We start from the raw sequence: 25,028 nt of genomic DNA on the forward strand, positions 1-25,028 counted from the left end.
ATTTATCTATCTTTCTACTTATCTATCTGTCTGTCTGTCTGTCTGTCTGTTTCTGTGTCTATCTTTCTATATATCTATCTGTCTGTCTATCTATCTATCTATCTATCTATCTCTCTCTCTGTCTGTCTGTCTGTCTCTGTATCTATCTTTCTATATATCTGTCTGTCTATCTATCTATCTATCTATCTATCTATCTATCTATCTATCTATCTATCTATCTATCTATCTATCTATCTATCTATCTATCTATCTATCTATCTATCTATCTATATACTCGTATCTATCTGTCTATCTATCTTTCTACTTATCTATCTATCTGTCTGTCTGTCTGTCTCTGTATCTATCTTTCCATATATCTATCTGTCTGTCTATCTATCTATCTATCTATGTCTATCTATCTATCTATATACTCGTATCTATCTATCTGTTTATCTATCTTTCTACTTATCTATCTATCTGTCTGTCTGTCTGTCTCTGTATCTATCTTTCCATATATCTATCTGTCTGTCTATCTATCTATCTATCTATCTATCTACAGCCCTTGTGGACCTTGGCCACTTTTTTCAGTTTCTTAATCCTATACATAGTCGGTAGGACTCCTTGGAGGGGGATCAGTCCATCGAAAGGCTGCTGCTACTACACAGAGAATAACACGAACACAGAATAAACGCGTACAGACATCCATGCCTCGAGTGGGATTCGAACCTACGACCCCAGAGTTCGAGTGGGTGAAGACGGTTCATGCTTCAGACCGTGTGGCTACTGTGATCGGCTTATTTCACCTTAAACAAGCGGGTCGCCAACAGCAGACCGAAAACACTTGGCTCTAAGAAATTATCAGCAATTTATGGCTTACCACGCGCTCCTGGACACCGAAGGCCTGGATTTCTTGCATTCCGAGGTCAGCGGAACTGAAAACGAAAACACAGGCTTAGTCTAAACACAAAAACACAATGCCAAATACTCGGTCTGTATGTCTTAACGGCATTATAAGAAATATACACACAAATTGTAAAGTAATTCATTTGAGCTCATTAAAATGCTTAAGTTGGTGGTAAGGGCACTACAAAACCTATACAAAAATTTGAACATAATTGTGACTGAAATTAGACTAAGCTGAAGTGTGACGGTTGCATTCAAATGGCTCATATAAACACGGTAATGAGGCCCGGAGAGCTACAGATGTGGGACATTCCTGACATTTTGAGCACCCATTAACTTTTCAAGAAAACCCTTCAAGATGAACAAGTTAATTACTTATCTAAATCACAATTTGACCTCAAGAGACTGTGGATAATATTGCAGGTAACGGTCGAAACATGTAGCGAAGTCATTATTAGCAAAATAAAGCAGATGTTGACGCGGTAGTGTCTATCTTGTTTATATTCTGAACTTAATGTTGTGTAGGCTGCCTCATTCTTTTAGTGAATTATACACAACAGAATGCATACCATAAACATTAAAAAACAAGATGTATATATTGACCAGTGAGCTTTCCACTGAGTAGATCCAATTTGCTTGGAGAAGCCCACCGAATATAATGTTGTGTGTTGAGCCTGGGAGACCCAATAGCCTAGCAATACAGCGCGACAGATGCATGCAGGAAACCTATGCAAAACAAGCAGCTTGTCTTTGGAAGACGCCAGGCTTGCCGGCCGAGGGATGGGGGTTCGAATCTCTTCCCTCTTCTCTAGTCCGTCCAGATAGAGCCTGGATCTTACCCCGCCTATGTAAGAAACGCACAGGATGGCTTCATCGGCGGGTAAATCGGTCGGGGCCGAGGTTAAAAATATATGATACGTCTCCCTGGCATGGTGCTTAATTATTTATGTACTGGGACAAATTTTCCTTTACCTTAGGCAGGCATGCCGGTCACGGTAGCTCAGCGGTCTAAGGCATGTACTGTCTTCGCTTGCTCTGAAGCCGGGATCGTGGGTTTGAATCCCACAAAAGGTATGGATGTTTGGTGTGTGTGTGTGTGTGTATGCGTTTATTCTGTGTTTGTGTAGAGGCCTTGCGAGGAGCTGATCACCCGTCCAAGGAATCCTACCGTCTGTAAAATGATCACTGAAATTGAGAAATCAACCCTATGCTCCACAGTTGGAGCGAGAGGAAGCAGAAAAGGTCAGCCTTAACACCGCTCTTTTTCAACCCGCCTTTGCTTGTATCGGCGCAGTCGGAATGGTGCTATCCCTGCTACACCTGTTTCTACCTTAGGACAGTGTACGATGGCCACTGCAAGTTGTTCTCACAGATCAAACTAAGGAAGATCGGTATAGGTACGGGAAACTAGCTGGGTCGGTTTGCATGGGTCTCAGGGTAGCGATGCCGCAGAAAGCGTTTTTCTAAGAGTTGAGCCAATTGACGTTTATTCACCTGCTAATTCACCACACTGTTAAATTAATGTATTCTTAGCTTTACGTTACCGCGTTACTATCGGCAAGCTATGTCCCGGAGCGTGCAAGGGTCACGTCCGTTCAGTTCGGAATATTGTGAAAGTCTCCTTTTTGTGGAATGGCTTGCACCCCCACGCCGGGAATTCGAAAGATGGTGTTTCCCTATACATTTCATCCCATCTTCCGTGGGAAGCTTGAACGAGGCAACCCAATCATACTGGCCCTCATTCACAGGCAACTGTAACAAGCTCTGACCTGTCCTTTTAGGCGCGTCCGGTTCCCTGTACCCGAGCTAAATTTATGACTGATCGTAAATGTAATAACTCCGGACTTCTTGTTTCTGCCAGAATCTAGAATTTTCAACATAAACACTGCATTGCACGTCCAAGACAGTGAAATACGATATTATAGATCACGATGCATTTCCAGTAATATCGAAACATAAGACTTTTGAAATTAAAATTATCGAGAATTAATTAGAAATAAATTTCATGGTCATCTATAATCATCAAAATAAATAAGGGCTCAGAATGATCAGCGTCAGCCTTTGGTCGACTCAACGCGGCTAGCCTCGAATTGGTTGTGTTCCCGCAAACTTAGGTCGAGTCCACTACGAAGCTGAATGAGTTAGACGTTGCGGAATCACCCTTGACTCATGCAGACAGAGAGATGTGTACATGAACGACAAGTTCAATTGTCTCTGTGCTTAATTAAGTACTACATCATGAATTAATATATGGGCGTGGAGGTATATACATGTAGTGCCACCTATTCTTAGCTTCGGAACTAAATGGAGGTGAATGGTCAGCTTTACGTCCGTCCTGTTCTACCCTAAGAAAAAAAACGCCACATGGGCAGAAGTCAGGGTGGCTTCGCAGTGGACATGGACACTACAGAGAAGAGAAATTACCTTGTCTCTTTTAAGAATCAGGAAATCCGCTGTAGGTCGTCGAGGACGGAGTCTGGTAAACGTACCGCTGAGCTACTCTCATGAATCACTGTTAGATCTGAATTCATGATAATTTCTATTGCCTGATTATACAACGAATGAAATAAGTGATAATTATAATGATAAAAAATGTATTAATTAATTGAAAAATTTTGGAAAGCACCGAAAAAGTACTAAAATAAAAACTTCAGTCTTTTGGGATATAATCATGTAGGCTGTCAAATTAAAACCGACGTTTCAGAGGAACACGTCTCCTCCATCTTCAAGGTTAAAGAAAGACCAGCTTGAAGCAGGTAACAAGCAGAGTAAATGGGATTTTTGTCTGTTCTGCTTTGTTCAAACTTCGACCCTAACGCTGGAGACGTGTTTCTCCGCAACTTGGCCTGAAGTTCAACCGAGCTACATCCAAGAAGACAAAATTCTTCCTAATCACCGCTGACAGAACCCTAAATCCTATACTCACCAAGAGTCAAATTTTGTAGTCAACTTCATGAGTAAGTAGCAGCCAACTGCAGTCAACCTTCGACCCGATATTAGATAGAATTTATCCGTATTTATTTATAAATGAAATCAAAACGAGGTATATAATTCTAGAAATTACAGATATTTTGGACTTTGTCCAATGTCCAGTATTCTAAAAAACACTAAAGAACACAAAGTTTCGGAAGCTAGATATGTTTCCCTTTTCAGGTCCAGATACACTTTCCAAAAATATTATGTTCTTTAGTGTTCTTATAGAATATTGGACGATGGATAAAGTCCAAGGACCCAAACACTCCCGAGTATTATACACCATCATCAGAACTCTTTAAAATATACCATACATATTTTTTAATAATATAATTTAATTATATTATGATGCCGCGCCATAGCTCAAGCGGTTAGTCGCTGGCTTCCCACCGCAGCGGCCCGGTTTCTATCCGTGTCTCATCAAGTGGGATTTGTGGTGGACAAACTGACTCTGGGGCGGGATTTCTCCAAGTACTTCGGTTTCCCCTGTCAATCTTCATTCCACCAAATTCTCCATCATCATAATCATCCGTGGCAGGTACAATAGGCCAATCAGTGGCCTCCGTGCCATGTGGACCCAGTTGGACTCCATCCCCCACTAAGCGAATTTTTAATTGTAAATTCAGTTAGGCTCAAAGGCATATAGTAAAAGCTGTAAGCAAAATAAGTGTGTCTGCCTTGCTGCGTCTTGGTAAGTCGGGTTGTATTCGCTTAGGGAGCACGAAGCCTTAAGGGCTTGCACCATCCTTCCATTTGCGGCTTGCAAGAAATGCAGTCACTTCCTCTCAGTTCTGCTTAATTTGCTGCAGTCGAAAAAATGTTTCAATAAGGATATCTGACCATATGCATACAGCATGAGCCTCAAGAACTAAACCTCAAGTTGGAAACGTATTAAGTTAATTTTTATATATTAAAAAAAAATAATTTCACCCATTTGTTTGGTGTGGTCAATAAATTGAAGTAAATTATCAGAACACATTGATATTGTATTATTTATAATGCAGCACTTGCTCCTGTGATATTTCTATTACATCAAGCGTATTATTCTTTTTATTTCCACTAGCAACAGTCAAATGCCTGTCTAGATCGTGACATCACGAACAAGTTTCATACTTAAATTTTAAAGTGTTTTGTTCTATTTTTTTTTAAAAGTACGGAGCCGATCTCTCGACCGCAAATGTTACCACACAACTTAACAATTACCGGACAAGAAGACGCTTATGCCCTGCGGCAATGACATGCGCACATGACAGTAGAAATTCACCTATTGCAGGTTACAAGTATTAAGGTTCCCTTTTCACTATATTAATACTTTACGTTAAGCTGTTAACTAAGGCCGCGCCATAGCTCAAGCGGTTAGTCGCTGGCTTCCCACCGCGACGGCCCGGGTTCGATCCAGGGTCTAGTAAAGTGGGGTTTGTGGTAGACAAAGTGAGGCTGGGGCAGGTTTTCTCCGAGTAATTCGGTTTCCCCTGCCAATCTTCATTCCACCAATTGCTGCACAATCACCCTCACCTCTCATCTGGGGCTGGTACAATAGGCCAGAAGTGGCCGCAGTACAAGGGACTTAGTCCCACCCACTAGAAATAAAATAAATAAGCTGTTAAATAAGTAATGCGAGCGGAGTTTTCCAATACATCATTCACCAATCATGCCATCATTTTGTTACTGAAAGCGTCATTAAATAACCTGCAGGGAGCAGGGCCCTTCTTCACGAATTAATCAAGGAACTTCCAGCAGAATCCAAGCGTTCATTAATATGATCATTAGAACTGCCACTGGACGCTATCCTGAGCCAGATGAACACAGTTCACACCCTCCAATCTTTCTTCTTTATAATACATGTTGACATTTTCACCCATCTATGCCCTGGTCTTCCATGTGATCTCTTCCCTCCACATATACCCGCCCAAATTCTCTCCCATGCCTCACCCATCTCCTCCTGCTTATTTCGTTTACCGTAACGATGTGTAGCGAATACCAGTTATGAATCTTCCAATTTTGAATTTTCCTCGAAACTTCTGTTTCTCCTCAGTACCCTGTTCTCAAATACCCACCCATCCACATTCTTTCCTTACCTCACCGCCATCTGTGAGCCGATATTCTATAGAAAATGTGGGAGCCTCGACGTCTCACAAACCTGTGGGCTTCCACGGTCGGTTACAGGGGTAGTTTTACATCTCTTTTTACAACTGTCTATAAACATCAACAATATGTTCCCTGCTGTTGCATCCATCTACAAATTTACAGAGTTGAAGCAACAGATATAATTGTTTAACCAAATTATATTTAAGTATGGAAAGCGGGAAACTAAGTCGAAGTAAGGCCAGCATTCTGTACCGTCGTGCAACGCGTGATATTTTGGCCTTTATGCAATAAAATATTGCATTGAATGCATCAATGGGTTTTTGTTACTGCTGGTGGGGTGGGACTAAGTCCCTTGTACTGCGGCCACTTCTGGCCTATTGTACCAGCCCCAGATGATAGTTGAGGGTCATTGTGGAGCAATTGGTAGAATGAAGATTGGCAGGGGAAACCGAAGTACTCGGAGAAAACCTGCCCCAGCGCCACTTTGTCCACCACAAATCCCACTTGACCAGACCCGGGATCGAACCCGGGTCGCCGCGGTGGGAAGCCAGCGACTACCGCTTGAGCTATGGCGCGGCCTATCAATGAGTTAGTCGTTTATTATGTCAAATTAAAAGCTGTCTTTGTTGATTATTTTCAGGATCAATTTTAAATTACATATTAAACAAAAACCTAATATATATTTGTGATTTTTCATGTATATATCTGAAGTTCTTCGGCCAATTCCGAAACATATAGTGTTTAATTTTGATATAAAAATAGGTTCAGTCATTGCTACATTCGATACAATCATTTATTTTGTAAAGGCCAAAATATCGCGTGTTGTGCTACAGTGCAGAAACCTTGAATTCTTCTTATGTTCTGTACGTAGAATAGATATAATTTTAAGTGCTGAAGTAAGTACTCGTGTGCGATAGACTTTTTCTCAGCAGACCCAAAACTTCAAAGCAGAAAGAACTACATCGAAGTGTAAAGAAGGACAAGGTGTTCTGAGAAGAACTAATTACCTACTTCACTTTGTTACGACACGCACCACATAGAAAACTAAAAATAATGGGAAGGACAGACAGCAAGATGATATCATAAGCCTCCTAACAAAACTGAGAAGGGAACACACAGACAGACAGCAAGGTGATCTCATAAAACTCTTAACAAACTTGACAAGGGAATACACAGAGAGACAGCAAGGTTATCTCATAAGCACCCTAACAAAATTGGGAAGGGAATACACAGAGAGCAAGGCCATCTCATAAGCCTCCTTTTACTTTTTCAAAATAAGGAAAGAGGATAAAAGTTGACATATTTAAGTGTATAAGAAGCACCTTCTACGCAACTGGAAGGCTCTCTGAACCCCCCTGTTTAGAGGATTTTTGTGTTACTAGGTTCTTGTCAAGCAGCTCTGTGCCTGGGTTTGCAAACGTATTTCTTATACACGTACTGCGTCTGCGCTAGATGACGTATGTACAACTAATGTGGAAAAAATTCTCCGCGTATTTAATTATCTCGACTATATTTCTGATTTGGCCTTTCTAGAAACAGGCCCAAGTCATCGCAACGGAACGTACTTTAGCAAGACCATCAATCAACTCATTTGGCCAAAAAGCAAACATTTTACTCGTGGGGCTGAGCCCTTCTTGAGAAGCCGCCAATTGTTCAACCACCCAAGAAACTCCCCGTATTTTATGAAACCCGAATTTTCATTTCCGTGTTCAGAATTGCCTCCCCACTGGTCCCTATCCTAAGCCAGATCAATCCAATCCATACCATTCCATTCTATCTCTCTAAAATACATTTTAATATTGTCCACCCACCTACATCTTGATCTTCTGATTAATCGCTTTCCTTACGGCTTTCCCACCAATCAGCAAGCAAACAGTTACGTTTGCAAATAAGTGAAGTCAGTGCAACCATAGTGCTGATAATTGGGTTTAGTACAAAATTAACTGTAGTAGGTACAGCCAGTTATTGGTCCAACCCACGCATCCTAGCGGCAATGAGAAGCTAGTGACCAAATACGAGAACTCATTAATATGTATTAAAACGCCATCTTTACTCTGCCCATGGCAACGTTTTGGTTTCCAGACACGGATACTAATGAGTCCTACACAAAAAATTAAACGATTCGTTAGTGCTAGTGTAGGTTAATTCTGATTGAACAGGTAATTAAGATCAGAAGAAATTATTTTTGTCTTCTCGTTGCATCTGTACATAAGCCTGCTGATTCTTCTTCACTGCTCATGCCATGTATGATTTATATGTGCAGCTCTGCTTGCCACTGGACCCGCTTACCTCAAAGAGTATCTCCCTCTACAGCCATTCTTCTCAGTTCAGAGAAAAGAACAAAATGTAGTTTAAAAAAAGAAGTGTTATAAAAAAAGTAAAGACCGTAGAGGCCTACAGGGTTGTGAGACGTCGAGGTTCCCACATTTTCTAGAAAATCTGTTCACAAATATCGGTGAGGCTGTTAGCCTTACGCGCTGACCTCTTGGTACTCATTTCTCAGAGACTGAGTCCACCCTAGGGCCATAGAGAGGTTAGAGGGACTTGGTCAATTGAAGAATACAATGATATCGAGAATAGAACAGGCGACATTCCGGTTTATAACACAAGAGGAATTTATTCTATAGAATATCAGGAAATGTCAAAGATTTTAAAACATGTAGGATATGATGTTCTCACAGCGGCGGTTATGAAGATTTCCGTCTTCTGGGATATATTGCTGTGTAGTGTCAAACGGGTATGTCCTAGAACATAGAACTCTTCATTTTATAATATGTTTAATGAGTACGAGATTAAGAAAAATATTAAAAACGTTATGAATAAAACAGCAGTTGTTCTAAAGATTCGTAATGATGAAATATTATTACAATTATTGTGTTTTTGGATATTATTCATTGCCCTTTTTTATTTAAAACGCGCAACGTTTCGGATACTGGATTCTGTCTCCGTCTTCAGGTGAGAGTTACTTAGTTGGGTCCAGTGGTTAGACCTAGTTCCTAGCACCAGCACGATATATAAACCAAGCACAGCATAACACATCTTCGGGAGTTAAGACTAATATCAAAATATTAAAAACTTAACACGTATGATTTCTAGCACCAGAAAATTATCAGAACAGAGGTCATCGTCAAACAGACAAATTATCCATGTGTTACCAACACAAAAATATTCTCACTCATTCTACACTGGACAGGGAATTTTTACTTCTGTTGAGGTAACGGGAGTACAGAAGGAAGACATGTCAAAACTGTGTTGATTGATCGGATGGTCTATCAAAGACATGTGGACAGATTCTTTGTAGCTTGTTAAGGCACTAAGCTACAAGCCGGCAGTTCGCGGGTTCACTTTCCGATGCCATTAAATATTTTTAATGACCTAATCCTTCCAGCTGCACGATGGCGCTGAGGTCCACTCAGCCTCTAACATAAATGAGTATCAGGAATCTTCTTGGGGGTAAGGGGGAACCAGCGCGTAAGGCTGAAAACCTCACCGCCATCTGTGACCTAATTGTCTAGAACATGTGGGAGCCTCGACGTCTCACAACCCTATGGGCCTCCACGGCCTGTTACAGCGATAGTTTTAACTCTTTTTAAGTATTTTAACTTTATTACAAAAAATTGCATTCCTTTATATCAGTATTGCATTTGACTAGACCACGCTGTAGCGTAGTTGGTTGAGGCACTATGCTACAAACCGGAAGGTCGTGGATTCAAATCCGGATGAGGTCATTGGATTTTTTCAATTGACCTAATCATTCCAGCCGCACTATGGCCCTGGGGTCGACTCAGCCTCTAACAGAAATGAGTACCAGGAATATTCTTGGGGGTAAAAGGTGGCCGGCGCTTAAGGCTAACAAACTTACAGCCATCTGTGAGCCCACTGTCTAGAAAATGTGGGAGCCTCGATATCTCACAACCCTATGGGAGTTCACTTCTTCTTACAGGGATAGCTTTAACTCTTTTTAAGTATTTTAATTTTATTATAAAAAATCGCATTCCTTTATATCAGTATTGCATTTAACTATATAGGAAATATATCACTGTTGAAGGCGTAGCGCAGGCGAACTCTAAACGATTTTTAGAGTGCTTTAAAAGTCTAATTAGAAACCGTACATAAATCAGTTGGAAGGGTACTGAAATACTTCGTACTGTAACTTCGAAACCTAGCACCAGAGGGCAGAGTATTATGAAATCAATATGGAAAGAGAGAGAGAGGGGGGGGAGGCAGTGCTTGAAATTCTGATACGCATGTATAGTAAAAAAAGAAATGTTTCATATATCATAGAGGATTCTTATAAATTTGGGTTTTTTTTTAACTTATTTGACATTCTGAATACTGTCTTCTGAGATTTAACCCCGTATAGCTCGTTGGAAGTCAACCGACGTTTCGGAAGAACACATCGCCTCCATCTTCAAGGCTCGAAGAATAAGCCAAGTATGAAAGCGAAGTGTAAGCAGGTGACAAGTAGAGGTTCCTCGCTTGGCTTATTCTTCGGCCTTGAATATGAAGGCAATATGTTCCTCCGCAACGTCGGTTGACTTTCAACAGACTAGGCGATGTTTTATCTCAGAAGACAAAACTCTTCACTTTATCCTTTTTTTATTGCTAGTGGAGTGGGACTAAGTCCCTTGTACTGCGGCCACTTCTGGCCTATTTTACCAGCCCCAGATGATAGGTGAGGGTGATTGTGGAGCAGTTGGTGGAATAAAGATTGGCAGGGGAAACCGAAGTACTCGGAGAAAACCCGTCCCAGCGCCACTTTGTCCACCACAAATCCCACTTCACCAGACCTGAGATCGAACCCGGGCCGCCGCGGTGGGAAGCCAGCTACTTACCGCTTCGGCTATGGCGCGGCCCTCACTTGATACCTACTCAGCATCCGAACCTGGGGTCGAACTTTGACCACTGTAGTATGAAAAGGTGACTAGCGATCCGAGTTATGTCACGACCTTTTTTAATACTTCACAATTTTCACTCTTTATCAGCTATTATAAGGGTCATGAAATGATGGACGAGATTGGTTGTAATATAGCACGCATGGAGAAACGAGAAATACAATGTAAATTTCAGCCATTAATTCTGAAGATAGGGCACCACTAAGCGTAGTTAGGAGGATAAGTTTGCAGAGCCATTCTACAGAAGCTAACAGTTGCTCAGTTAGTTACGAATTTTGCCGCCTAATATGGACGCTGAACATTCAATACCGTGTTATGAAGAATGATATTGGTACTTATCCTGAGTCAGATAAACTTACCCAAATTTGAAACACGTCGCTGGAAAAACAAAAAAATTATTTTCTACTCTTTATTTTTATTTTGAGATTGACACGCTGATGATTTCGAAGAGTACCTCTTTTTGGTTTTCACTCCGTAGCGTTCGGAAACATTCCGACGTTTCTGAAGAGTATATCGCTTCCATTTTCAATGTATTTTACTAGTTTCCTGCCTTCCTTACTTTTCGAATATAAAAATAGGGACGATAGAATCCTTCGAAACGTCGTTCACATTATTCTTATATCTCAGAAAACGGAGAACTGTGAAATAAATATTAAAATGGTAAAACTATTTTATTTGTGGTTTTTTAACGACGATTTCAGTAGCTAGACTGTATAACGTAGAACGAAGTTATATGAGTTATAATTAAAAAAAAATATTTCGACACGAGCAGTCATGAAATAATCCGAGTATAATCCTGAATTTTCTTGGAGATACTGAAGAAAACCAGGAAAACCTTGGTCAGAATAGCCGGTGGCCTGGCTAGTATTCGAACTTAGCAGCTCACGAATAAAATCGCTGATCGTTATCGCTATAATAACCTTTCCTTCAAATGTAATAATTTATTTCATGAGAGGTTCACATGTTAGATTTCAGGTACTTCTGTCGGTTATGTGATGTTAGCCATGTATACGTAGTTTGGTAGAACTTCGCCAGTTTTTCCGGAGAAATATACAGCCAGAGTCTCCAGAGGTCAAAAATAATAAACATGTGAAAAACTATGTCCTATTATGTGCTTGAATTTATTTACGACCCTGATGACGGAGGCTGTATCTTCTTCCGAAATTTTATTAAACTTAAACAAGATGTTAGTTATGTAGTTTGGTAGACCTTTACCAAATTTTTGGGTGAAATATGCAACCACTGTCTTTAGTGGACAAAAATAATAAACAACTGAGAAGAGATCAGCTATTATAGAGATTAAATACCCTGATGATGGAAGCTGAATTTCCTCCGAAATGTTGCTAAACTTAAACCAGATGTTAGCCATGTAGTTTAGTAGAATTTTACCGGTCAGTCTCTTCAGAGAACAAAAATAAACAAGTGAGAAGCAATCAGCTATTATAGTGCATGACTTACTTTAAGGCCCTGATGATGGAAGCCGTATATTCCTCCGAAATGTTGCTAAAATGAAGCCAGAATATACGAAATAACTTCTTAGAAATTAGAGCTCATCTTGTTGCTATAACTTATGCCATTCATACGGACCAACGTTTATATTACCGTTCGAGCACCATTTGGCTGGGCGTTCACATTAGGATTCAGAAGGCGCAAACTGAATAAACTTCTGACTCGCCCTAGAATCAAATTATCCCAGAAGAGCGAGATTCATTAAGTCCGTTACACAAGAAGCCTTCCATTATAATATATATATATATATGTCTATAATTAACAACACAATTCGAGACACTGAATCTTCACGCGAGCATGCGCAGTATCAAATGACTTTACTAATGTGAGCGTTCCTGATTTAATGATTAGTTCAGAAGTACATTCTTAAATCATTCCGGTCAGATAGTAAAAAGAACTGGACCAATGCATGACAACTTTTAAATATTTTGTCGTGGAAAATAAGCGTGAAGCGAGGTTCATGCATAGTAAACTTAGGGGCTACGAGACTCGACGGAAGTTTCGGGGGAACACCTCGCCTCCATCTTCAGTTATTAAGAGTAAACGAATCAAGAAAACAGCTCGAAGCAGCAGCAGTTTCATAAAAGCGAATGCCGTAATTGAAGACTTTACATGAGTGAAGGTAAACGGCTTGAGCTATGGCGCGGCCTGAGAGGAGGTATAGTTCCATATTTCTTACCGCTGTAGCAGCTGGAGAGGAGAGATCAGCTTCATGGAACGGCCGGTTTACCCCCGAAGGGATGGGCATTGTGAGAAGCTCAGGTCTAATTGGCGAGATCTTATGAGCAGGCTTCTAGACGAATAAGGATGGAAAGAGTCAAAAAGTGGACTAAATTTCTGACTTCTACTAATCTTGAAAAAGAAGAAGAAGATTAAAATGATGATGATGATACACAGATAAACAAGAATATGCACGAGAAATATTCGACTCAAGCCCATTTAAGAAGTTCAACAGAAATCTGCATAGATTTTTACAGGATCAATGCACTCTACGGCTCGTCGCTGTTCAGATCAAAGATTAGAAATTCAAATTCAGGAAATGAAATGAGAGAATTTGCCGGGGAATTACGAGGGTTATTAAAGTTGCCCTCATTTTTATGACGCCAGTAAATCAACGTCCATCTGCTTTCTGTCGTTCGGTCAGCAATCGCCACCAAGGACCGCACCCGAGGGGCAACGCCTCTTTATGGTGTCCCAGACCGCTTGGGGTTCAGTTGACTGAAGGATGGCTGCCTCAGTTACTGCTACTGCAACGCGCCAACAAAACCTAACTACTTTCCTTTCAGTTAGATGTAAGGTACTACTTCTGGGATGTGACACAGTGTAGTCTGGTAGAAGTTTGTTAACATTTTGAAGGAAGCTAGCGACCTCCATCTTCGGCGTGAAAGGGTTTTGCTGCTAGTTTTCTACGTGATACTTCCTTGGCTTAATTTTCGGCCTTGAGGATGGAAGCAGTAGGCTCCTCTGGAACTCGCTAAACTTCACCAGACTATACGGCGACACATCTAAAAAGATAGTACTTTTAATTCCGTTTCCCTGCAAAGTTCACAGTTTCTGTACTTGTAAAAAAAAAACTCCCGCTTTTATGAATCTCGAAATAAGGTGTTCAATAAGGTCGCTCCTATACTGAGCGAATTGAGATCAATCACACTTTTTAAAACCACATTCCTTAAAGATTCATTTTAGTATTATCCTCTCAGTCCCGTCTAGATTTCCTAACTGTTTCTTCTGCCCTTGAAGTGAGCTGAAGCTGAAAAAGACTGATGAAGGATGATGATGATGATGATATAGAGATGGGACAATATGGAAAAGGCAGTAAAGGAAGAATAAAACCAAGGAAGATAGGAATGAAAAATTAGATAGAAGAAGTAAGGAGGTAAGCAAACAGCAGAAGATGAAAGAATGAAGGATGGTGATACAGCTGTCCCTGTAACAGTCCGTGGAGGCCCATAGGGTTGTGAGATGTCAAGCCTCCCACATTTTCTAGAAAATCTGCTCACAGATGGCGGTGAGGTTGTCAGCTTTACGCGCCGGACTCCCTTTACCCCACAGGAAGACTCCTGGTACTCATTTCTGTTAGAGGTTGAGTCGACCCCAGGGCCATAGTGCAGCTGGAAGGATTAGGTAAATTGAAAAATCAAATAATCTCTTCGGGACTCGAACCCGCGACCTTCAGACTTGTAGCATAGTGCCTCACCCAACTATAATACTGCATGCCCCGGAAGAAATGTGTCAAAGAAATGGAAAAATAAGGAAAATAAGGTAAATAAAGAATGAAAACATGGGACGAAAACAAAATAGGATGTAGAATGGGCTGAAAGAAAAAGAAACGCAGCCATTAGCTGTGGTGATATCCCTGTGCTACCTGCTGCAGCCTTTAAATGAGGGCGCTCTGATATCCTGACCTGATGTTGCTGCCTCATAGCGAACCCTGGTGAGGACAGACTAATTCTTCTTCAATTATATAGCACACTAGAAACGTGATTACGTGAGTCGCTTTCAATTTATTTTACTGAGCAAGATCTTATCTTCCACTGATCTTATTTTCTACAGCACTGAGCACCAAGAGAACAGGATGCAGCTTCATCAGAAGTCCACGTGTAGAGACAGGAATGCTTAGCATTCTGGATACAGTTTCGGTTAAATCCTATGCAGGACACTGTAATGTAATTGTAAGCAATAACTCCTCTCAATTTCCTTACCGTACAATCACAGAAATCGCGTATGGACTTCAATGAGTACCAACTTCCATGCCATTAAAATAATGAGCTATTTGCAAAATTGATAAGGCTTACTCCCTTTCAAATGAACAACTCTATACACGGAAAGTAATGAGGACGGCGGATTCATTAGTGAACCATTTGTATGCATAATTTGTACTAGCACAAATTTCTGCAACATTAAACATGGCAGATAACACTTTCATGTTTTGCATAGTCGCCATATTTGAATTTAAAGAAATCGAAATAATTTCCGTATAGGATTTATAGTCGGGGCACACGGTTGAGGCACTATGCTACAAGCAAGAAGGTTGCGGGTTCAAGTCCCGTTGAGGTAATTGGATTTTTTCAATTGACCTAATCCTTCCAGCCGCACTATGGCTCTGGGGTCGGCTCAGCCTCTAACAGAAATGAGTACCAGGAATATTCTTGGGGATAAAGGGCGCCCGGCGCGTAGGGCTGACAACTTTGGCGCCATCTTTGAGCCGATTGTCTAGAAAATGTGAGAAGCTCAACATCTCACAACCCTATGGGCATCCACGTCCTGTTACAGGGATAGCTTTACTTTTCTTTACTCACTTTCTTACTTATAGGATGTTGTAGATTGGTCTACCATCATTCGCTGTAGAAAATTTGAAATACCTTTCTCAAATAAGTCATTAGTTATGGCAATCAAACTGAAGCAAGAATAAAAAGAGGATTAGAACAGGTCGGATTATTGAACTCATGCCTCCACTTCCGTCCTAAGTTAGAAATGGGGACACACTTGCAAGATTGGGTACAACAGAAATAATTTCAATCACGGGGGACCAATGTCTGGGGTACTTCTTTTTACAAATCATGGCTCCTTTCACAAAAGTCAAAGTTATATTCAGAAAAACAGTCAGTCTCTCTTGGTGCCAAGCACCCATATGGGGCCCAAGACCAGAGTTTCATTGTTGTCAAATATCTGCAGGTTTGTTGATGTGGGGCTCTCTCTGATGAGATGGCTGGTCTACCGTTTACGGTTACTGCTGGCTTTCGCCAGCGCAGTCATTCTCAGCTTCTATTCCTGCTGGACTCATAATCATATTTTAGTGATTAAGATTCGAGATTCTCCCAACCTGGAGCCATGTCCACGTACCTTTTATCCCCAGGAACAGGGTGACCCGTTTATACCCCCAGGCACTGGGTTCTCTTTCTGTCACCTCCTATCACTTGCTGGACCACGGTGGAGGTATTCGAAACCGCCACTACACCAGAAAGACTCCTCATTTCACTAATTTGTCAAGAAAACCTTAAATCAAAAGAGCTCTAGGGACCATACTGCATTTATCGAGTGATTCTGGTCCCTCTACTTAACAAGTTACATTAAATACAGTTAAATAGGAAGGCGATTATGAATGTTGTGTGAATATAAAATTCAAACAAGGCACTCTTGACCTATTTCAATATTTTAATCTGGTGTTAGAGCAGAGAGGCTGAGGAAACCGACGGTAAGTTTGTTTATTTTTAGCGGAGGTAATGTAAATATCGCCGGTCACGGTAGCCCAGCGGTCTAAGGCATGCACTGTCTTCGCTTGCTCTGAAGCCGGGATCGTGGGTTCGGATCTGTTTCCTGTGAGGTACGAACTGAATTCTTATATATTATTCTTATACACTGCCCGTCACGGTAGCCGAGCGGTCTAAGGCATGTACTGTCTTCGCTCGCTTGGAAACCGGGATCGTGGGTTCGAATCCCACTCACGGCATGGATGAATGGTGTTTGTGTGCGTGCGTGCGTGTGTGCGTGCGTGCGCGCACGTTTTCCTGTGTTTGTGTAAAAGTAGAGAGGCCTTGCGACGAACTGATCACCCGCCAAAGGAGTACTTTTAAGTCCTCATAAATAAATAGGAATTTTCTAAATACTCTTTGCGTAGCAGAGGATATTTGGAAAGGAAAGTATCATTATTCATTCTCATTTTACATAATCGTCCAATCGAGGAAAACATCAGAAAGAAATACACAATCCTGTATATTACAACAAAATCAAATCGAAGAAATGGAACAAGTTAAAACTTAACCAAGAAGGGAGCCACGACAAACTACTGGAGTAACCCAGGTAACAGACAACTAACAGTGACAAGTGAACATCTAACAGACTGACTAACAGGCTAACTAACTGTAAAGAAACGTAGCCCTTTTAAAGTCTAGCGATAATTAAAGTAATTAGTTTAGTCATGGGGAAATTTAACAGAGTTTTAAGTGACCAACGAACAGAGCTTTTGGGAGCACGCCGTAACGTAGTTCGTTGAGGTATTATGCTGCAAGCCGGAAGGTCTCGGGTTCTATTCCCGATGAGATATTGAATTTTTTAATTTACCTAATCCTTGCAGCTGCTTTATGGTTTCTGGGGTCGACTCATCCTCTAACAGAAATGAGTACCAAGAATCTTCCTGGGTGGTAAAGAGCGGTCGGCCACTAAGGCCGATATCCTCACTTCCATCTGTGAGCCGATTGTTTAGAAAACGCGGAAACCTCGACGTCTCACGGCCCTATGGGCCTCCAAGGTCTGCTACAGAGATAGCTTTACCTTCTTTACCTTTTATGAACAGAAATTTTAAAGAAAAAATACAGTGTATCTTCTGGGATATAACATCGCGTGGTCAGATGAAAGTCAACTGACGTTTCTGACAGACATATTGTTTCCATTTTCAGGGTAAAAGAGTAAGCAAAGAAAGAAACCAGCACAGAACAGAGAGAGCAACTACAGCAATGACCAAGTACCTAAATTTCTGTTCAATATGAATGTAATTGATGCAATAAATAGCGTTATTCTAAGTGAACATCTTCAAACTTGTCCGTCTTTAGAAAATGTATATTACTTGGCCAGTAACGAAAGGTATAACAGGCAAGTTCACGACACTAAAACCTATTTCACAGGAATTACCTTAAAGAAAACTGAGCTCAGAAGCTGAAACAAATGACTACAGTCCGTATACAGTCCACGGATAGCTATACATTTTGGTATACGAAATATAATTTAAGTATTTTTGTACGTAATTTATCTGCGATTTTCACATTCACCTAATTTATTTTCATGTAATAAGCCTTGTTCTATAACATATTAAAGTTAAAGCTATTCCTGTAACAGGCTGTGGATACCCAGAGGGTTGAGAGACGTCGAGGATCACAGAGGGAGCTGAGGTTGTCAGCCTTACCCGCCGGCCGCCATTTATCCCCCAGGAAGATTCATGGTACTTATTTTGTTAATAGCTGTCTCGACCCCAGAGTCATAGTGCGGCTGGAAGAATTAGATAAACTGAAAAAAATCTACTCCAACCTGACTCAAACCCGCGACCTTCCTGATTGTAGCATAATGCCTCAACCAACTACGCCACCGTGTGGCCCCCTTCTATAACATATAATTAAATATAAGCTACCAATCACAACACTATTAAATCAACAATACAGATTATGTATTGGATGACGTGAATGTTATGTTTCCATCGCAACAAAATTTCAGTCATAATCTGAATGTAAAATTAGTTACGTCTATAGGCCTGAGCCTGATGTTATTATAATTAGAAAAATAATAGCAAGAAACAACAGTACAACAATATTAACAATTGAGGCAAAAGAAGACTTCAAATCATGTGAATATGTAGTAAAATTACTGTCCGTGTTTCTAAGTATCCGGGAAACATCCATACATATCCTGTGTGAATGTGAGGCCTTAGCTTATTTAAGATTGCGTCACTTGGGTCAATACTTTATGGAACCAAGCGACTATTTCGACGCCCCCACGTACAAAATAATCAATAGGGGTAGTAAAATAGTTCACTGTAGGTCGCGGTGCGGTGCCGAGAAGGCCCCACCCCTTATACATTCATTCATTCATTCAAGTATCCTGGATAGTTCAGTGGGCATAGTGACGGGTTTGACAGCCGAAGTTCATTACACGAGTTTGAAAAACACTGAATTCGGGCAGAATGACTATCAGTTACGTTACTTTGCATTTCATGTGAGCCGGAGTATGGTCAGACAGCCGTGTTTTAGTCTGAGGTGCCGTATATCTGCCTGGTGCTCGTTTTGGAACGCAGAATATATAACAAACCCTTTCTATACCTGCTACAGTTAGCCTATCTTTTAATTGGTGGGACTTTTATTGGCTTTTTGACTTCAAAAACTTTTAATGTGGCTATGAAGTGTGGATGGCTAGGTTCTCGTTATCTTGACTTCCCGCGTCTGCTTTAAGCTAATCACTTCCCACATTCTACTATCCTCTCAGAAAGAATTTCTTCCACATGTATTTTTTTTATTGCTAGTGGGGTGGGACTAAGTCCCTTGTACTGCGGCCACTTCTGGCCTATTGTACCAGCCCCAGATGATAGGTGAGGGTGATTGTGGAGCAATTGGTGGGATGAAGATTGGAAAGGAAACCGAAGTAGTCGGAGAAAACCTGCCCCAGCGCCACTTTGTCCACCACAAATCCAACTTGACCAGACCCCGGGATCGAACCCGGGCCGCCGCGGTGGGAAGCCAGCGACTAACCTCTTGAGCTATGCCGCGGCCTTCTTCCATATGTAAGTAGAAAGAGAAATAGAAATAGAGGTAGAAAGATAAAAAAGTGAGGAATAGAGGAAGTAATGAACAGTTAGAAGAAGGGTAAAATAAATGAGAACAAATTTTCATATGTATGAGCTTGGGTGGGACCGCCTCTGTTCTTGGCTACTGATCCAGAGGTCCAGGTTCTATTCCCGGTGCTACCAGATTTTCTGACAGGTAGTGGGTCAGGAACGGGGTCCACTCAGCCTCATGAGAATAACTGAGGAGCTATTTCAAGGAAATAGCAGCTCCGGTGTAAGAAAACCGAGATTAACGGCCGTGGGGTTCCGTTGCGCTGACCACGCGACACCCTCTATCAGCTAAAGTTGACACTAACTTCGCCGACAAGCGGCGGTCTCTCGGCCGATATAGTTCGCTTACGGACTAAAACCACGAAGTTTTTTTTTGTATGAGATTGCTTGACTTATAAAACGGGGTTTTGGATTGGATGATTGGATTTACTGCACCTTATACACAGCCACAACTCGGGACTGCAGGGGATAACCAAAATGGAAAATAAAAAATAAAAACCTCGACGGCATAAGGCATAAGAGAAAAGGATTAAGTAAGTTTGGACGATTAATGAACTGGTAAAAATTTGGGAAATGCTTTCATGGTGTAATATGAGGTGCGGCCATGTAATTTACCGGGAGGGACTGGAGAAAATGTGAAACCTGTCAGTTGTATAGCATTATATCTCGTTTGCTCTTATTTATAAACAAAAGGTGAAATAAATCTTTGTTTTTATGTGTGATACTTGATCTGAAGCCCTCACTGAACTTCGGCCAAAATGGATTGTCTTCGGGCTGATATTTGAACCCAGAACTCCCAGAATACGAAGCAAGAATTGATTGTCTTCGGGCTGATATTTGAACCCAGAACTGCCAGAATACGAAGCAAGAATTGATTGTCTTCGGGCTGATATCTGAACCCAGAACTTCCAGAATACGAAACAAGAGTGGATTGTCTTCGGGCTGATATTTGAACCCAGAACTCCCAGAATACGAAGCAAGAATTGATTGTCTTCGGGCTGATATTTGAACCCAGAACTCCCAGAATACGAAGCAAGAATGGATTGTCTTCGGGCTGATATTTGAACCCAGAACTCCCAGAATACGAAGCAAGAATGGATTGTCTTCAGGCTGATATTCGAACCCAGAACTCCCAGAGTACGAAGCAAGAATACACACCACTCGACCAAAACGTTCGGTTTACAAGGACCTGACAATAATAAAAAACATTTTATTCAATTTAATATAATTTAATCTCATTTCAATAATTTTCGTAATAGGTATTTCTATGAAAAATAACCTGGGTTAGATGTCATGATAGCGAAACTTCATTATTTTGTCTTGTGCAAGACGTACGTACATAAACACTTAGCTACAAGTGATATATACATGCACTGCAACGCTTTCACTTCATGCGCCTAACGAACTGTTTTCTGTATTCAATTGCACACCCGCCACAGCCTTCATGCATCACAACCCTGTAACGATGTTTTATTCCATGGGAACTGGAACCGAAATTCACGGTTGATATCCCAACTGAAGTGTCCCGGGGAAGGAAGGACCAAACAACAAATGAAATTGTCATATCACTGATAATTTGGTAATGTTAGGGTCATTATCATAATGACTTAATAAAACCCAGGGCCTCGCCATAGCTCAAGTGGTTAGTCGCTGGCTTTCCACCGCGGCGGCCCGGGTTCGATCCCGAGTCTGGTCAAGTGGGATTTGTGGTGGACAAAGTGGTGCTGGGGCAGGTTTTCTCCGAATATTTCGGTTTTCAACTGCCAATCTTCATTCCACCAATTGCTCCACAATCACCCTCACCTATCATCTGGGGCTGGTACAATAGGCCAGAAGTGGCCGCAGTACAAGGGACTTAGTCCCACTCCACTAGCAATAAGAAAAGACAGGATTGACGTAAAGGTAATAATCTTGGCTCGTACTCGCTTTGGGTTGGGTTCGAATCCACTAGCAATAAAAAGTATAATAATAATGATAAAAACTAAGAAGGTCAACGAAGAGAGGCAGAATACAGGAACAATAATATCTTACTAACACCGTGGAGTTTGGCCTCTCTTTACAAGCCACTAGTCCCTCAGCCTCTCAAGAATATCCCAACAATTTATGGAATCTAAAGGTTCATTACCATGTTCACAAGGGCCCCCCTACTGGTCCCTATCTTCAGGAAAATGAGTTCAGTCTGCATCCTCACATTCTCCTCTTCCGAGATCCATTTTAATATGATCCCCCAACACAACAAACGTACAGCTCTTGTGGGCGACTTTCTGTAAAAGTTATCAGATAATAAGTTAAAGCAACACTTGTAACATGTGGAGGCCCATGGGGTTGTGAGACGTCGCGGTTCCCACATCTTCTAGACAATCGGCCCACAGATGGAGGTGAGGTTGTCGGCCATACGCGCCAATCAGCCGCCCTTTACCCCCAGGAAAATCCCTGGTACTCATTTCTGTTAGAGGCTGAGTCGATCAGAGGGCCATAGTGCGTGTTTTGAGCTCATATATTCTACGTAAAGTCTAAAATATTCTAGGAATATTTAAAAGAAACCGCAGGATAGTTACTCTAGCAATATAAAGGTCCCTAAACTTTTATTTTAACACAACATTCCACTCGAAATTTATGCACCTACTATGAAAGCAATGGCACCAAAACGCGGTAGTTTAAATCTTGATTAAAACGTATTACCATTTCTAATTCGTCATCACGGAAAGCAAGCTGTAGGATAGTGGTCAGACATTTGCACCCAATTATCGAGTTTGCAGATGCCTGCATGGTCGACTTGAGTGGGCTTAACTCGACTTAAAGTGTCCAATGAAACACATTAAGTAGGTTGTTCATTTGAATAGTGAAGGTGAAAGAATTCAGGAAAGTGACAAATATGAAACAAGCGTCTGCGAGAAGTCGAAACTGAGAAGCGATACAATCTGGACAAGAGATCCAGTTTATGGCTAGGATACACGGGATTCCCCTGCGTGTCAATTCATTTATTCTAGCTCTGATAACTTAATTATTCTCTCACTACTGATAAAGCTGAGGAGTTATAAACTTGCTCAGCAGATCTTTCACACCTAAAGGGAAAAAAGAATTTGTAGCACAACAAGTTGAAGAAAACAATAAAACTGAAGTCCGTGCCACAGGTTAGGCTAAATGTTTCTACGATGTACATAATGACGTCCTTCTGTTTATAAAGATATTACGCCTCCCCCTTCCACATCTAAAATATTAACTTTTCCTGTAGTTTTGTTATGGGGTATGAACCTTTATCTCTGATATGGAGGAACATAGACTGAGGGTGTTTGAGAACAGAGTGTTGAAGATACTATTTGAACCGAAGAGGGATGAAGTGACAAGAGATTGCAGAAAACTGCATAATGAGGAGCTTCCTAACTTGTAGTCTTCTCCAAGTCTAATTAGAATGATCAAGTCAAGGAGGGTGAGATGGGCAAGACGTGTAACACGAATGTATGATAAGAGGAATGAATATAGGATATTGATGGGAAAGACAGAAAGAAAGGGACCAGTAGGGGGACCAGACGCAGGTGGGAGAGTGATATTTAAGCGGATCTCAGAGAGATAGGATAGAATGTTAGAGACAGGATTGATCTGGCTCAGGATAGGGATGCTACTTGTGAACACGGTAATGAATCTTCGGGTTGTATAAAATGTTGGGAATTCTTGAGTGGCTGAGAGACTGGTGGACTTTCAAGACGGACTCAGTTCCAGGGAGTCAGTTTAATAATAGGCATATTTACCAAGATTTTAAAAACGCACGAAACGAAACGATAGAATTTTAACTTTTCAGAATTATAATAAATTCAATTATATTCATTACGTTTTCCGAATTTACCGTGACCCCCCAAGAACAAGTCCCACCATAAATATTTGGAGACAGTTTTCTCAAGGGTCCAAGGGTTCGGTTCAGTCCGGGTGATTTTATGTAAGATTCACAGCGGAAGACATGTCACTGGAAGAGGTATTAAACTGAGTTCGTTCGATTTTCCTCTCATAATAATTATTCCACCATTGCTCTACACTAGTCTATCACCGTCCCCCGTACTTACACGTATCATTGAGCAACCAACATATTCTCATCTCATCTGTCTTTGACTCTGTGAAATTCTAATTTATTCTAAATAGTGTTTGAAAATTTCAGTTTCTTACTCACAGAACATACGGTTTCACCTCTGCAGTGACCAACTGGGTAATGCAATATATGAAAAAAAAAATCATTTATTTTGAGAATTACATTAGACATATAAATACGTTCTTAGCGGCCTCCGTAGTCTAGGGGTAACGTTCACACCTCATGACTCAAGGTACGCGGGTTCAAACCCGGCGGAGGTTGTGGAATTTTTAAGGGCGGAAAATTTCAGGGAACAAGTCCTCCGGGAGGGACTTTAAGCCGTGGGTCCCATGTCGTAGCTTTGCGGCACGTAAAAGAACCTCGTGTCTCTAGGAGACCTCTGAGCTAAATTAAGAACATTTCCCGCCAAACAGTAGTCTCTAACACCTCTGGTAGATGGGGGAAGCATCGAGATACCTCTGAGCCAGCCTCGCTGGCTGAGTCGGGACTGATGGTAAGCACCAGTACCGGTAGGGTATAGAGACTGGTAGAAGATCATAGAGGGAAGCACAATAGATCAAATTGGTCGCGGTGCATGGGGAAACCCACCCCCTCTAACAATAACAATAACAATAAATACGTTCTTTGACCAAAATATATAATATTATAACGTTAAAGTAGGTGGTAGGTAGAGTAACCGCTGCGCGTTGCGGCTTCATCGCTTGCCCGGCAGTTCGCTGGTTGCAGAGAAGGGAAGCGAAGTTTACTTACTGATATAATAAAAACCATGTAGAAGAATTAGTTAGCATCCCCTTGACAACATAGACTAAAGAAAACTAATTGCACCATATTATCTTTACAGACAATGAAGCAATAATATTGTCACGTGACGGAGTTGAACTGGTTGTCGGATTTACTGAACTGTTAAAGAACTCGTTATTACACTTTATAAATCACTATCACACACAGACTAATGTTCTCAGTCGCGGTCTTCACTGCACTGCTTGATAGAGGCTTCCAACAGCGGATGTTCCCTTCCCTCTGTGTTCCCGAACTGTCCTCTGCCTCAACTACCAGCTTTCCACTTCCCTCAACTGACTGACTGCCTACAGACTCTCTCTCGACTGACCGGTACTCGCAGATGGTCCTCGTAATATAGCCTCGGCACGGACCGCACAGGCAACACCGCTGCCAGCAACTCTTACATTGTCCCGTGTGTGTTTGCTGAGGCAGTCACCTGACGGCTACTGAATCACTGCCTAGCAACGAGGGCTTTGACAGAGAACTTCCCTAGGAAAGCCTG

At 41.4% G+C, this 25,028-nt stretch overlaps 1 long non-coding RNA gene across 1 annotated transcript in view; it reads right to left on the reverse strand.

Moving 5' to 3' along the window:
- Positions 1-843: 843 nt before the first annotated feature.
- Positions 844-25,028, reverse strand: part of LOC117282424 — a 155,415-nt gene continuing 131,230 nt past the window's right edge. The window contains exon 3 of the long non-coding RNA XR_004513174.1: positions 844-911. This is a non-coding gene — a long non-coding RNA (uncharacterized LOC117282424). The remainder of the gene's footprint in view (positions 912-25,028) is intronic.

The sequence above is a fragment of the Cryptotermes secundus genome, unplaced genomic scaffold (genome assembly GCF_002891405.2).
Source record: "Cryptotermes secundus unplaced genomic scaffold, Csec_1.0 scaffold81, whole genome shotgun sequence".
NCBI classification, from domain to species: domain Eukaryota; kingdom Metazoa; phylum Arthropoda; class Insecta; order Blattodea; family Kalotermitidae; genus Cryptotermes; species Cryptotermes secundus.